Below are 15,944 nucleotides of genomic sequence, written 5' to 3' on the forward strand. Positions count from 1 at the left end.
TCGTGGCAGTCGAGGTTGCAGAAGTCCGTTGCACTTTCGACAACAGTAGCAGAGTACATGGAGGTTGTAGAAGCCGGTAAAGAGGTAATCTGGATGAAGGATTTCATCGGAGAGATAGGGATCAGGCAGGAGGAATTCCGGCTCTACTGCGGTAGTCAAAGTGTCATCCACCTCTCGAAGAACGCATCCTACCATTCCCAGACCAAGTACATCCAAAGGAGATATGACTAGCTCTTGGAGAAGGTAGAAGATAAGGAGTTCTTGCTCAAGAAGATCCATACAGAGAACGGGTTGGACATGGTGACCAAGGTGATATCGGCCAATAAGTTGGACATTGGCCGAAGATGAATCAAATTGATGAGATATCCCATGCCAGAGTGAAGGGGGAGCCTGTTGCAAATTCGGTCCCTCCAGATGGGATCCAGATGAGACAGATCAAACGGGCTGAAGGTAGGAACCGGACCGGACGAATCTAGAAGGTATCCGGTGTGACCTCGATCCAGGGACATATCTGTAAATATGTTTCGAGTGTGCCCGTTCATGGCCATATTTGTAAATAGTCCTAAAGTCATATAAGTATAAATATGACTTAGGGGAATCACTTTGTGTGTAGTTGAAGTGGTTACCATTATCGTTGTATAGAGAGAGAGATATAGAGTGTGTGAGATACAAAAAGCATTTCTGTTGTAACCACCGGTTGGCGAAGGCATAGAGCTCGAGGCCATTGCGTCTTAGTCTCGCATTGTATCCTCTTTTCATAGTGATAGTTGGAGTATGTGGGCACTCGTGGTTTTTTTCCCAATTAGGGTTTTCCACGTTAACATCTAGTGTCGTCTCATACTGTGTAAGTGCTTTGATCTTCATTTCTATTTTGTTCCTTCCATTGAGTGTTTAAGACTCGGTTGTGGCCGAGCACTAGTCTACACAAAACCTGCCTAGCTCAGTCAACGCATCCTATGGAACCCATGTATTAGAGATGAATCTGGTCAACTAATTGGATCAAGTAATGGGCTGTCGTGGGGATACATTGCAGAAGGTCGATGAAAGAGTATAGAATGTTGGAGACGGTTTATGTCAATTCCAATACACAATCAAGACAACATACTCCATGGAATCAGGGGAGGATGGACAATGATATCCGAAATGATTCACACTCTATTACTTAGGGAAATTGCTAATCAAAGGACGACGATGGAGAAGTGGATAGGCTTCGAGGAGGAGGGCTATTTGATCCTAGGAGGTAGGGAAACATTGGACAAGATCAAAGGCCATGAATTGCGAGACAATGAGACACCAACATTGAATATGGCCATTTGAGTACTCACATATACCGGTCATAAATGGATTGTAGATCCTGATATGATCAAAGTATAACCAGAATGGCACATATGTACTCATGAAAACACATGGCTACGTAAGGTCAGTTGGAACCCTTTGCAATGGACGTGAGGTGATCCTTATGTGGGTCCAAGAAGTAAAGCCATCCCTTTCTTCCAATTCACGACTAGATTGGGTCGCCACATTCTAACCGCTTAAACAACCCAAGTGTCGATTGCTGCAAAGGTCTGGCACACATATCATGTTCCTCACACAATTATTCCCAAGTTTTGGCAGAAAATTTGGAAACAACAACACGTGAGGCGAATTACCACATTCCAATGGCTATTAATACATAAGTCACTACCGCTTGGAGCATGGTAGCATGGGACCCTTAGCTCTCCTAATTGTGTAATGTGCCCAAATGCAATAGAATCAATCTGATAGGCTCTGTGCGATTGCCTAAAGACCCATTGAATATGGTAGGGGGTTGGCCACTTATTCCAATTATGATAGGTGCAAGGCACAATCAAGTGGGTAAATGTATGTTGGTTATCATGGTAGGCCCCAGTTGACAGATATGAGCATCAGGAGGGAATGACTTTGGTGGTAAAAACACAAGAGGTTTTCTCTTCCACCATTGATAATATCCACTTAACTCCTATTAATGCCAAATCTTAAGTTGTGTTGGAATTGGTCAGTCTAATAACTCTTTGGATTATTTGGAAACAACGGTGTAGACGAGTCTCCTCCAACCAAATTGCGCATCCAGTAATGTTAATGCAAGAGATATGGAGTGAAGTTGTAGCCATTCTAAAGAGCCAATACGATGGCCTCAAGGGTGGCTCCGATGGAGTTGAAAGACAACCACTAGCCTTCATCCAACAATGGTCGTCCTCTCCTTTTCTTGAGTCACTGGGCATCCACATAAGATGGAACTATTGCGTCCCTACAGGAGTTTTTTTTTGGAAAAAAGTAAACAAAAATAAAAAAATAAAAATTTGTGTGACTTTCCTCCTATAACCACCATATACTTTATATAACATTGATAATTTAACAAAGTCTAACCTTATCCAAACCATATAGAAATTCATATATCATCCTTTCCATACGCACAATTGTCGGGGAAATCAATACATGATTAAAGCCGCATTTTGTCACATGCTTTAATATGAAGGGCAAGTTTCAAGTTAATTACTAAATAAACCATTGTTTATTATTAGTATAATATAGTGCAACTACATATGGGGGATGCCTAGGCTTGCATTTGATAGAAAAATCACCTCCTGCTGTAATGCTACACACGATGTATACAATCCTTTCCATACGCACGGTTGTTGAGGAGACCAATACATTATTAAAGCCGCATTTTGTCACATGCTTTAATATGAAGGGCAAGTTTCAAGTTAATTACTAAATAATCTGTCGTTTATTATTAGTATAATATCGTTTGACTACATATGGGGGATGCCCAGGCTTGCATTTGATAGAAAAGTCGCCTCCCAGTGTAATGCTACACACGATGTCCATTAAAATTTGAAGTCTCTGAAAGTGGGCCATCAAAATGTCACATTATTGTTTGTAGGTCACAAGAAGATGTTGGATTTATCGGTATAACCAAACTTGTGGAAAAGAGGATAGTCTAGTCTACATACTTGTGTAATAGATATGAATCGTCATGCATATTAGTTATTTGATATCAAAATTGTGCCTTTCTGTTAGTGGGCCATGAGAAGATGTTGACTAATCCATATAACCAAACTTTGTGTAAAAAAGGGATTCTAACAATAGATTGTCCACATTATAATTAATTATCAATCATCGATGTACTCAGTTTGTAGATTTCAGATTGAACATCGCTTATGTAGAAACTTCTCAAAGTCATTAGGAACTTATACATGAACTTATTTTGTGTCGTTTTATTTTATAGGGAGGTGTAAATTAGCTATCAATTAGATAGACACTCTTATTTTGTTGCCCACAAAGTCAATTGTATGTTATATTTCGTATAAATAACTATTGGTACCTTAACACTTGCATTTCCGTAATGCATCTATTGATACTTGAGCCAAGAAAGTCTAATGAGAAATGGTGGAAATACCGGCAATTTTTGACACCATTGAAAAATGCTGAAATCGAAGTGCCAAAACTTTCAATACGTTTAGAAAACCATGAAAAAAGCCAGCACTAGTGAAAACTATTGAAATTTTTGGCACTAGGAGAAGAGGACGGAAGTGAATTTTCTGGTCTTATAAAATAATCCTAGTATTCAAAGCAGTTCCAAATTAATGTTGGAAATACTAGCAACATAATGGTGGAAATTCGGGCACCGAAAGTAGGATACCATCATAAAATTGATGTTGCACTGTAACAAGTGATAATTACATGCTACATTTTGATTGGCTGGTTTAATATTGTTTAAGAACTGGCACATAAAAAACCCGTCAACTCAATGGGATTGAAACAACCCCCACTTCAATTTCAACACTATGTGCCACCATAATTTATGTTTACATGAGTATCAACAAAATTTCCGTGATTTCATCTTCTCAATTTGGTGTTTTCCAAAGCATTGAAGTCTTCCAAGCATATCCATAGATGAACTAATGAGATAGATTGAAAGGTAAGTAGCCTTTTTCTCATAAAATTATTAATATACTAAATGTTTTCCATACAAGATTTCATTAAAACGTTTGATTATATTTATAAGATTATATTGACAAACAAGCAATCTTACAAGCGTTTAGTTTGGACGCCTACAATGCAAGTAATACAAGATACCACGACCTAGCTTTCACCTCCACGATAAAATTATACCCAGGTTTGAGTATTTTCCAATATACAAAGATTTGTTATTGCAAGTTTGTAAATTTATGCTAACTCCTCCATGGTCTTTTAGAGTTTTAAATTGTTTGTACACAAGCACCCTTGTGAAACCTTACCCTTTCGTGATACCACCTAAAACACAAGTAATACAAGATTACCACGGCCTAGCCTTCACCACCGCAATAAAATTATATCCACGTTTGAGTACTTTCCAATATACAAGGATTTATTATAGCAAGTTTATAAATTTGTGCTAACTCTCACAATCTCCCTTGTGAAACCTTACCCTTTCGATTTTAAAAGACTTGGATGAATGTGGTGTCCCTATTTTATCCCAACATGGACACAATATCAAAACTGACTAGAACTCACAAGGGGACCCAATCCCAGTTCCAAAGAGGGCGCCACCATGGTATGTCCCAATCTTGTCCCAACGAGAAGTGCCAAGGAACTATCCAATGACTAGTCCTAGTGGCCATCTTTGGCCTTATATAATGAGGAGCCATTCCTAATTTCTTCCCATTCCTTCCTATTCTCTTTGTATTGCTTGAGTGTGGAGCGTTTTCTCTTTCTCTCTAGTTGTTTTGGGAGTTGTCCAGACTTGTCTCAATTCATCCTGACTTGTCCCAACTCCGGGTATTGGTTTTGTCCCAATTTTAGGACTATCATAAGCTTTGAATTGATAATATAATATAAAAGCATTTTTTGTGTCCCAAGTTTGTTTGGAACTTGATCAAAATCTAATGGTGGCTATTCACGTATTTAGTTTTGTTAATAATTAGATAACTAACTATGGGTTAATTAGTATCCAACTATGTGAGTAGTTAATCACATATATGATATGTGATATGTGTGTGTAAGTGTGTGTGAGAGAGGAAGGAAGTTAAATGAGAGATAGAGTAAAAATACACTTCTGAACAATAAGTAAAACGGGGGATGATTAAAAAGAGTGTAGCTTAAAGACATTTCTCTATATTAATAAGCATCGAGTTACAAAACTACCCATAATGATGTATATATACATCTCATGTGCAAGGGTGCACATGTGAGAAGAGAATATAGGTACAAGGGTGTAAGTGTTGTGAATCGACCGGCCACAACCGATTTCATGTTCGTATTCGGGTGCAAAGAATCGGTATAGACAGTACACAGACAAAAAAACGAGGGAGTAGAAAAATGAAGAAAAACAGAGACACGGAGTTTAACATGGAAAACCTGAAAGGGAAAAACCACGGGGGTCCACAAACCCCAAGAAACAGATCACTATAATAGAGAAGTACAAATAAGAAACTCGGAGGCAACGACCTCGAGTTCTTCTTCGTCTAACAAACGGCTATAGAGTTACACTCACACACACACACACACACACACTCTCTCTCTCTCTCTCTCTCTCTCTCTCTTGCTCACAGTTATAGAGGCAACTACCTTGTTCTAACTTTACAACAATGATCAACTACCACGATTCTACTACAATCTAATGTTTTCCCTAGTTGTTTATATACTAAAACAATTTTTTGATTATTTACAAGTATTGCCCACAAAGGAACATTTAGACTATTTACAAATATAGGCTTCCGAATTGGTGGTATAAACGATTCTCGATTTTGGTTTCGGGAAATCGATTGTCGGCTTCGGCTGAGCTTGTTCTTCGATTCGGCTCATCCCATCCAGAGGAACCTGGTTTTCTTAACAAACTCCCCCTTCATTCCGGCATGGGGTACTTCATCAATACGACTCTCTCTCGGCACACGTTTAGCTTCTCTGCTGACAACACCTTCGTCAGCATATCCGATCCGTTCTCGACCTTCAGTATATCTCCTCTGGATGTGTTTGGTCCTCGAGTGGTAGGAGACATTCTTTGCAAGGTGGATGGCACTCTGATTATTGCAATAGAGTTGGAATTCTTCTTGTTGAATTCCTAACTCACTGATAAACTCCTTCATCCATATTACTTCCTTGCTAGCTTCCGTTGCGGCCATGTACTCGGCTTCCGTAGTTGACAGTGCCACGGCCTTCTACAGCCTGGACTGCCACGAAACGACGCCCCCTACATAAGTCATCACGTACCCCGACGTGGATCGGTTGGTATCCGCATCAGCCGACATGTCTGAATTCGTGTAACCTTCCAATGTGGGGTTACCCGAGCCGAATTGAAGAAATACATTCGAGGTGCCTCTCAGGTACCAAAGTATCCACTTCACAACAACCAAATACTCTCTACCAGGATTGCTCATATATCGGTTGACCACTCCGACTGTGTATCCAATGTCCGGTTTTGTACACACCATTGCGTACATCAGGCTTCCGACTGCCGAGGCATAAGGGACTTTTGACATCTCGGCCTTCTCGGTTTTCGATTTCGGACATTGGTCTTTGCTCAGTTTGCATTTTGTCGGCAGTGTCGAGCCGATCGGTTTCGCGCTTTTCATGCAAAATCTCTGGAGCACTTTTGTCACGTTTTTCTCTTGTGACAACAATAATAAGGAATTTTATTCCCTTTGCATTGAGGACAAAATTGGCGATCCCCCTTCCTTTTTTCTTATAAAAGGAGGTTGAGGGGGGCTCATTTGGGCGGATGTTTTGGGAGGAGACTATCGCCATTTTTCCTTCGAAGCTCTTCATCTTCATCTTCACCATTTCTCTTCATCTCATACCCCTTCATCCCCTCATCGCCACGTGCTCGTCTTCTTTGTGTTAGCACTCGCAATGCTCGTTTATGGTGCTCGTGAGCCCGACTTTCGTTTGTTCGACGTTGTGAGTCCCCATTCGTCGTTGCGAGCCAGTGTGCTCGCCGTTCGGGTGGACGTGGTTCGTTGGGGTCGGCATTTTTGTGGTGCTCGTGTGTTCGTCTTCTTCTTGTTCGGATTTGCTTTTGTAAGGGCATTTAGTATTTATGTTGTGTTGAACTTGTGGTTAACTAGAAGTTGCCACATTGTAATCAAACCCTATTTTATAAAGGGCCCTCTTGCATCGGATTCGAACACATATTTATTTCTTTAGCCAATATCAATCATGTTTTTTTTTTTCTTTCTTTGTTCTCGTCTCCTTGTACGTTCGGCCGTCTTGTGATGAGGGAGTGTTTCGAGCGTGCCCATGCACCTCTCCTCCTCATAAAGGCGTACAAGCATTTGTGCGTGTGCTTGTGTCTTCCTTGTACATTCGGTCGTCTTGTGACGAGGGAGCGTTTCGGGCGTGCCCATGCACCTCTCCTCCTCATAAAGGCGTATGGGCATTTGTGTGTGTGCTTGTGTCTTCCTTGTACGTTCAATCGTCTTGTGACGAGGGAGCATTTCGGGTGTGCCCATGCACCTCTCCTCCTCATAAAGGTGTACGAGCATTTTGTGTGTGTGTTTGTGTCTTCCTTGTACGTTCGGCCGTCTTGTGACGAGGGAACGTTTCGGGCGTGCCCATGCACCTCTCCTCCTCATAAAGGCGTACAAACATTTTCTGCGTGTGTTTGTGTCTTCCTTGCACGTTCAGCCGTCTTGTGACGAGGGAGCGTTTCGGGCATGCCCATGCACCTCTCCTCCTCATAAAGACGCACGAGCATTTGTCCGTGTGTTTGTGTCTTCCTTGTATGTTCGGTTGTCTTGTGAAGAGGGAGTGTTCGGGCTTGCCCATGGACCTCTCCTCCTCATAAAGGTATATGACCATTTGTACATGTGTTTTGTGTCTTCATTGTACGTTCGACGTCTTGTGACAAGGGAGCATTCGGGCGTGCCCATGCACCTCTCCTCCTCATAAAGACGTACAAGCATTCATGTTTGTATTCTCATCCCTTTCCTTGTACGTTTGTGTTAAGAAATGGAATGGCAAGAGTGGTTGAAATGTAGCGGAAGGTGAGCGTATGTGTGTGTGTGTATAACAACAGAGAGAGAGAGAGAGAGAGAGAGAGAGAGAGAGAGAGAGAGAGAGAGAGAGAGAGAGAGAGAGAGAGAGAGAAAGTATATATGATATTAACAAAACGAGATACATCCAACATTAACTAAGTTACAATGAGTCGGTTTATATACGAACTAAGCTAGGGCAAGCGCCCTTTCTAATATTTACAAAACTAGCCTGGAATGTCCATGAGCTAGTTTGAAACCTATCTATGGGAAGTTGAGTTCGATTCTCAACACGCCCCTTCGAACACAACTTCCATATGTTCGGTTTGAAGTTCGGCATACATATCTGCGTATCAATGTGCACTCTGCGTACTCCCCCTCAAGCTCGGCAATGTGAACGACGTGAGACCAAGATCCGATGCAAATTGCCCGAGCTTGTTGATGCCTAAGGCCTTCGTAAAGATATTAGCGACTTGTAGGTGCGTGTTGATGTGTTGGAGGTCAATTTCTTCGGCCTGGACGCGCTCACGGATGAAGTGGTAGTGCACTTCGATGTGTTTAGTCCGTGCGTGAAATACGGGGTTACACACGAGGTAGATATTGCTCATGTTGTCACAGTATAGTCATATTGGAACTTTGATGGGTACGCCCAGATCTTTTAGTATATGCTTAAGCCATACAACTTCACATGTGGCGACTACCGCGCCCCTGTATTCGGCTTGCGTGCTCGACAGTGCGACTGTGGGCTGTTTCTTGCTACTCCAGGAGATTGCTCCGCTGTCAAGGGAGAAGACAAATCCGGATGTGGATCGTCTATCTGCTTTGTATCCTTCCCAGTCCGCGTCTGTGTACCCTTCAAGTCAAATGGCCGTATTCGACTTATACAAGATGCCATGATCCATTGTCGTATTGACATACGGTAATATCCGCTTAGCACAATCGAGATGAAGATTACGCGGATTCTGCATGAATTGGCTAAGTAGGCCAACCAAGTAACTTAGGTCGGGTTGCGTAATGGTGAGATAGATCAAGCTACCGATCAGTTGGCGATACTGAGTTGGTTCAATCTCAGCCATGCCGGAACTGGCATCAATCTTGATATTGCGATCAAGAGGGGTAGTCACAGGTTTGCACTCTGTCATTCCGAATTTGTACAGTAGGTTGAGGACGTAGTGCCGTTGTGATATCATTATCCCAACTGGTGTCCGAATTACTTCAATACCTAGGAAGTAATGAAGTTTTCATTTCGAATCTGCCGGAAAGAAGTGATTTAACTTTGTTAATCTCGGCGAGATCCTTTCCTCCGATGACCAAATCATCCACGTACAAGATTATGATTATCGGGCTATCAGACTCGTTTCGGATGTATGAGGCTGGTGACTACGGAGCAGGAAGAGCCACTTCGAGAGTGGGCGGAGGATTCGGGGCATGGTTGCCCGAAACATCAAGTGGGGAGGAGGCAAACGGCGGTGCCGGGACCTCACCCACACTGGTTCTAGAGACTCCGGCTGTTACAGGCATGACCATATAATATCCCGTGGTCAGAATTTACTGTAGTATTCTATACACGTGGATAAGTCTGAGGGTTAAACGAGAATGTAAAGAAGGGGAGGATTACTTTTAATTCTCGGGATTGAGACAACCCATTAGGCCAAGTGTGAACTTGCTTGGGGGCCTTGGGTATCACTATAAATAAGAAGCCTAACTACCCTCATTTGGTCATCTGGTTGACTACGTTGAGACTCTGTCTTGTGGTGGGTCAACTATTGTAGCGAGCGCGCCAGCACCAAGTACGACTCGACGCAACGGCGATGGTATGGGACGCCGATCGAGGCTCGAGTCCGTCTCGATCCCTCTGCTCGGGGGTGGTCGGGTGGATCGGCACCCTTCTTTCTCTCTCTCTCCTTTCTATCTAGATCTATATTCTATTCTTATCTAATGCTTACATTAGTCTATGTCTCTAACAGTTGGTATCAGAGCTCATTTTCTAATGTTTCTTTTGTTGTCTTTTGTGTTCTTGATTGATGGCGATCGATCTACGTGCGGTCGGCCTTCATGCAGACAAGGATCAACAAAGGAACTTCAGTAATCTTTCTTGTTTTTTTTCGTCTACTTTTTCTTGTCCCATCTAATCATGTGTATGGTTAATATGTAGATTTTTTTTTCATTAATTCATTGATGTTGTAGTGGTAATTCATTGGTTTCATAAAACGTTTACATATGTGTATAAGGGCAATACCTCATTTGACGTATATTGAATATGTGATGAGTGTCGTATGCGCACGAGGTTAATACCTCAATTGTGTTTACGTTCACAAACATATGTTACGTTTGTGTATGAGGTCAATACCTCGATTCATTGTAAATGATATGCGTTTGGTCTCGTATGCGTAAGAGGTCAATACCTCAATTGTGTATTACAATTAACCCTTATTTTTGGATGTCTCGTGTGCGTAGAGGTATATACCTCGATTACGTCATTTTTGGCAATTAAATATAACGATTTGTTTAATATAGGCATATGTGGTCACGTGTATACGTAGTTGATCGTATATATGTGATGATATACATATGTGGATATAAGTTATTACGTGATTTTAAATCGAATGTTTTTCTTTTTGGGGAAAGGATCGTGGTGGCCGTCCTCACATTTTTGTGAGAATAGCGTTGTCACCATCCCTTTTTTCAACAATTTTTTATTGTTGAAATCCCCGTTAGTGACTTCGATATTTCGTTACGTAAGGAAACGCCTATAGCCATAATGATGTTGAGTACGTAGGGCTTGATCCACTTCCTGTGAGGTTTCTCCTATGACACACATATCCAACATCCCTCCCTCATTACATGGATACGATGCCACCATGAGATCATTCTTACGAGAGGCATTCGTAATGACGTGACCATGTGATGGGCCACGTGGGCCTACTACGAAAAGAGGGCTCATTTGGCTTCACCATTAGGTTGCACTTTGGCGTATGCCATCGTAATTACGAGACTTGAGGTTAGGTAACGTACCAACATAGTTGTAGTAAATGAGGGCGAAATAAGGACTCTTGACATATATGTTTCTTTTAAAAAAACATATATGGGCAAATGCCTCGCATATCTCTTATACGCATGAAATGTTAAATATTCAAGAAGAGCAACCTACTTGGTTGGCTCAAGTGTTTAATGCAATTGTTCTCGAGGTCTCGAGTTCAAATCTGACCAAGACCATACACCATGGTTGATACATATGATTATAACACATGTTTAGACTTAAGGTCTAAGTGCACTTCGGGGTCCTCGTAATTGGACTTAAAGAGCCGAAACCACATATGTGGGCACCGAAACATAGTTTATTGTTAACATTTTTTTCGTGTATAGACTATTCATGACGCGAACATACATGGTTGTGCCTCGGGGAGCCGCCATGAAAAAATCAACCCGCCATTTATTTGTCACCCCCATGGTTTTTAAAACACCTTTGTGTTACCATAGTAACCTGATCTTGAACCTCATCTCATACGTCTAGAGGGGTATTGACGTGAGATCATGATATCGATTAATGTTTGTCCATGATATGTTTGCATCACGACATGATGTTATGACTATTTTTCTGACCTTATCCTATTTCTTTTCCAGAAATAATCATTTAATGGCTCAAAATAACAACCCGATGTCATCCGCTCAAGCGGAAGGAACTCAAGGGAATCCTCTTGGACAAATGTCCATTGAGATGTATTTTTCGCAAATAACCCAATATCTTAGTTTCACCGCTCAACAGATGACCGAACTTCGGCAATTTCAAAGTGCTCTCAAGCCACATGTCATTAGTTTACAACGTGAGACTAATAGACCTGATGAGCGACAGGGTGAACCATCGTTTGTCATTAAGCCATTTACGTGAGACAAAAAGGAAAGAACCGAAGAAGTAATCTGCACGTGGCTGGGCCGATGGGAGTCTCATTTTCCCGGGGACTCCACTATACATAAGAAGGTTGTATCACGTGCGTTCATGACATCATTTATAAACCCCTTATACGTATGGTTTTTACTATTTTAGTAACCCTTGTGTAGAAAAAAGATTAATAAAAATACCCCTTATTACCAATATATTTTTTTATAACCACCCATTTTAAATACCCTTACATATAAAATATACATGCACACATAGGTTGCAATCCTAGAAGGGATCAATGACCATCTTTACAATTGATGACTCGCAAAATTATGAATCAACATTAAACATCATATGCAAATTCCTAGAAATGCTTCATCAAGTGCCACATAGATTGAAAACACAATGTGTAAGGTACAAAGTAATGTACACACAATTAGGAAACATTACCCAAAAACACTAGGTATAACATATACAAGACACATATAAGTTTTTGTTTTTAGTTTATTGAGACTTATTAAGAACATTGAGTGATAAAAAACAATGTAATTTACAATAAAACAATCTTGAACTTAGCACATACATCTCAAAGAGCACATATGGAACAATCCAAAATGCATATCAATAATAAAATTACTAACAAATTAACATTATGTTTGGTTTCATGGATATAGACTCATATAAAGCTATAATATTATTTTTTCTCAAACACATTGATCAAACAAATGGCAACCTACTTCATATTTCCATTTGAAATGTAAGACATCATCTATTCACATACTCTTACCCAAATCAAAATGAAATAAAATAAATCATTTTGTTATTGCAATAAAGGTTACCCTTATAAAGACTGAGTATATAAAAAGAAAACTAAGAAGTTCATTTTAGGCTGTAAATTTCATGTCATTTCCATCTTCAACATTGGACCTATATCATAAAATGTAACAACAAAAGCAAGAAATCTTAATATACATGGAAGTAAATATTATCTTAATATACATGGAAGTAAAGAAATCAGAAAATATATTTGGAATACCGTAGGTTTATATTTGGTTTCTACTCTTTTCTCGTTTTCCTGTTAAAAAAAAAAGCATAAATATTAAGTTACTTTAATATATATTATATATGTACATGTATGCAAGTATATAATTCAAAACAGCTTATATATACATACCTGGATTTCATTTCCAAAAGAAAATCGTTGAAAACTTTACAATCGCTTTCATCTAATAGATAGTTATCACATTTTGCATTATATGTGAGGTTCGCTAATCCAATAATTGACTCAAAGTCAACCATTTTAATATCTGTCAAATCATATGCAAATAATCTACTCCCCTTAATCTTCCTATACCAACCAAGTTGTAATTGAACATCTTCAAGTCTATCCATCAAGTCAATTCCTCTCTTATACTCCACAAATTTATTTCCAATTTTTCTTTGCATCCTTTGTACTTGTCCTAAGTACCAAACAACATTTTTATTTGATATTCCTTTTCTTTTCGGTCTTGTTGAATTAACATCTTCTTCAGTAAAGAAGACAACATAATCTGAACCAATCCCAATTAGGTTCCCATTTCCATTTAGGAAATCATTTGCATTCTCACATGAGTAGAAGACCCCTTCTCTTACACGTGTGAGTCTATCCTTTGACAATATTGGATTACCATTTAGATGACTCACAAGTGTCGATTTAAATATAATCTTATCATCCACTTGAGCAAATGAAGAGACTTTAGAGTTCACATTGTTGTCAACCAATATAGCATCCAATTCATGGCGAATTTCACTTATTGCAATCTCATCATCATTCTCCACACATTCATGCATTGTGAAGTTTTTATTGTGTTTAGCACATTCTTCATCATCTTTCTCTCCATATATATAACTCTAGGATTATTTTGTCTCAATCCCGGGATAATTCCACCATTGCCCATTGTGTTTAGGCTTCATATTTAACGACTCACATAAAATTTGGGCTTCTTTTAAACCTTCTTTAAGTGCAAAAACAAGTTGATCATCATTTGAGATATCAATGTAGTCTTTTAAGTTTGCAAGAGGCTTGTCATGCATGAAATTGAGTTTAGACCATATTGATTCTTGCTTCTTATGAGCTCTTGGAAAAACCAATCCATTATCAATGCACTCAAATTTGGCAAGCTTGTTTACATTTCCGCTACAATGCAAAACATCTGATATATCAAACGCACGCTCCATACCAATCATTCCCCCTATTTTACTAAAAAATATCTCAGCTCCATCAGACCCTGTGAGATGCAATGGACATTCTAGTTGTGGATAAAAGTCACGAAACATTTTTATAAGTAAAACTACAAAGTGACAAGATATTTGTACATCCAAAAATGTTTCTCGACTAATGAAATTACTTTTTAAGTTATAAATTGGATTATCTAGAATCCATAATCTCCATATTTGAAAGAAGAATGCAACTTTAGATGCAAGTACCACACGCTTGAATAAGCTCTCATGAGGGGATAGAAAAATATCAATATAGTCACCTAATATATGCAAGTATACATGTGTTCCCAAAGCGCCTCTTTCTCTTACTTTGACACCTTCTCCACCTTGGTATAACATCGTTAAACAATTAGTAACATTTCTACTTGCAATTCTTTGAGCTCCAGCCCAATTTTGTCTATCTTCTCTTGTAATATCACATTCCCTTAAGCCATGTGCATCAATAGAGAAGTTATTATATACCAAAGACACATGATTCAATGTGATCCATACATCCCCAATTACTAATTGCCTTGAGGGATTATCTAGTGCATTCACAAGTTTCTTTCCATTATGGATGAAATCTTGATCATGAAGACAACTTACCATATCATTATGCATTTGACCTGTGAAGATCCAACCATCCCAAGGCAATTTATATCTTAAGCATATGCTTGGGGTTAAGTAATCTTGAAGCATAATCTTTCTTCTCCTACTATCTCCATCCGATGCATGTCCAACAATTGGCCCAATACTTGTGGAGAGGTGTTTTTCCCATAAAGTTTCCACTTCATTCCATTGGCCTTTTACAAAATCTGCATCAAAGCAATTACATGTACATTGTACAACCAATACTAATCGTGGAAGTTTAGGGTGAAGAGGATTCGCAATTAACACCCTAGCATAGTGTCCAACCACATAGTCTTTAAAGGAGCTAACAATGGTTTCATAACCAGCATTAGAGTCACCCACCTTTATCATACATGATGAGACACATTAATGATTGGATGACTTCAGCCCACAAAAACCCAAAAGTAAATCATTTGAGCTATCCCACTTAACATTTCGCTTAATCACAGTCTCATCCTCAACAATAATGAAAGGAACCTTTGTTATAATGCCATGCACTCTTTTTTCATTTTCATAAATCTTAGCCACATCCTGAAATATATAATCATGGATCCCTAGAAGGAATTTAGTTGCTTTCCTCTCAACTCTCTTTGTAGTGCTTAATGATGGTCCATCTAAATTTTTAGAAACAAAGTCGTGTAATATTGGTCCACCCCACATTTTAATCATGACAAAAATTGCCTTAGATGTGTCTTTAAATCGTTGTCCATGTGGCTTTCGAGTAAGGTTTTGTGCAACATCTGTCAAAAAATCCCATAATGCATTCTTTCCACCAAATTTTCCAGCTCGATGAGCCTCAATAATGTTATTACAAAATCTTCGAACATCCTTCTATTCCACACTCTCAAGGGATGCTTCCTTGAGAGTCATTACCTTTACCGAAAGCATTGCAACTTTGCAAGCTAGCCACCATATTTGTCTATGAGCGCGACTGATAGTTTGCTTAGAACTTGAAATTTCCTTTCTTGTCTCTTCTTTAGTAAGATAATCTAGTCGCCTACCCTACCCAGTTCCTCGATTACCTCTTTTGACTTTAGCCCTACGCTCCCTATACACCCTCATACGGAAATCATTACATTTTGGAATTTCATTACATTTTTCACATGTAAGATTATGAAAGGGTTCTTCAATCTTCGATACTCTTTTACAATCAAAATGGCGAAAACATCCATCAATAACACACTGTTGCATCTCATATATCACAATAGCTTTGGTGTAAGGCTCAG

The sequence above is a fragment of the Azolla caroliniana genome, unplaced genomic scaffold (genome assembly GCF_043228905.1).
Source record: "Azolla caroliniana isolate FFs.n. ecotype wild unplaced genomic scaffold, voAzoCaro1.0.p SCAF_2, whole genome shotgun sequence".
Lineage (NCBI taxonomy): Eukaryota > Viridiplantae > Streptophyta > Polypodiopsida > Salviniales > Salviniaceae > Azolla > Azolla caroliniana.